Here is a 994-nt window from a genome sequence, read left to right as displayed (position 1 = left end):
GCTTGAGCCCAGGAGTTGGAGGTTGCTGTGAGCTGTGATGCCATGGCACTCTACCCAGGGGGATAGCTTGAGGCTCCGTCTCAAAAAAAAAAAGGTGGAATTCAGGGCTCAGCGCCTGTGGCTCAAGTGGCTAAGGCGCCAGCCACATACACACCTAAGGTGGCGGGTTTGAATCCAGCCAGGACCCACCAAACAATGGTGGCTGCAACCAAAGAAATAGCTAGGCGTTGTGGCAAGCGCCTTTGGTCCCAGCTACTTGAGAGGCTGAGGCAGGAGACTTGCTTGAGCCAAGAAGTTGGAGGTTGCTGTGAGCTGTGATGCCATGGCACTCTACCTAGGGGGACAGCTTGAGGCTCTGTCTCAAAAAAAAGAAAGTGGAATTCAGTTGCAGCTGTGGGTTTAGGCTGCTTAACTGAAATATTAATGTAAGAAATAATTGGAATTGGAATTCATGATAATTATGAATCTCTGAAGTTAGAATGTGGAATGGATTGTTTTTATGCAATTTGAAATTACCCAGGGTGATTGTCAAGAAATATAGATCACAGCTCAGCACCTGTAGCTTAAGCAGCTAAGGCACCAGCTACATGCACCAGAGCTGACAGGTTTGAATCCAGCCTGGGCCTGCCAAACAGTGACAACTACAACTAAAAAATAGGTGGGCACCTGAAGTCCCAGCTACTTGGGAGGCAAGAGAATTGCTTAAGCCAGGAGTTGGAGGTTGCTGTTAGCTGTGATGCTACAGCACTCTACCCAGGGCAACAGCTTGAGGCTCTGTCTTTAAAAAAGAAATGTACAGGGCAGTGCCATATATGAAGGGTCGCAGGTTCAAACCCAGCCCCGCCTAAAATGCAACAAAAAAAATTGGCACCTATAGTCCCAGCTACTCAAGAGGCTGAGGCAAGAGAATTGGGGTTGCTGTGAGCTGTGTGACACCACAGCACTCTAACAAAGGGCAATAAAGTGAATCTCTGTCTCTACCAAAAAAAAAAAA

Source organism: Otolemur garnettii, unplaced genomic scaffold (genome assembly GCF_000181295.1).
Source record: "Otolemur garnettii isolate 467f Iridium unplaced genomic scaffold, OtoGar3 scaffold00043, whole genome shotgun sequence".
Lineage (NCBI taxonomy): Eukaryota > Metazoa > Chordata > Mammalia > Primates > Galagidae > Otolemur > Otolemur garnettii.
Note: the sequence above shows the minus strand (reverse complement) of the source record.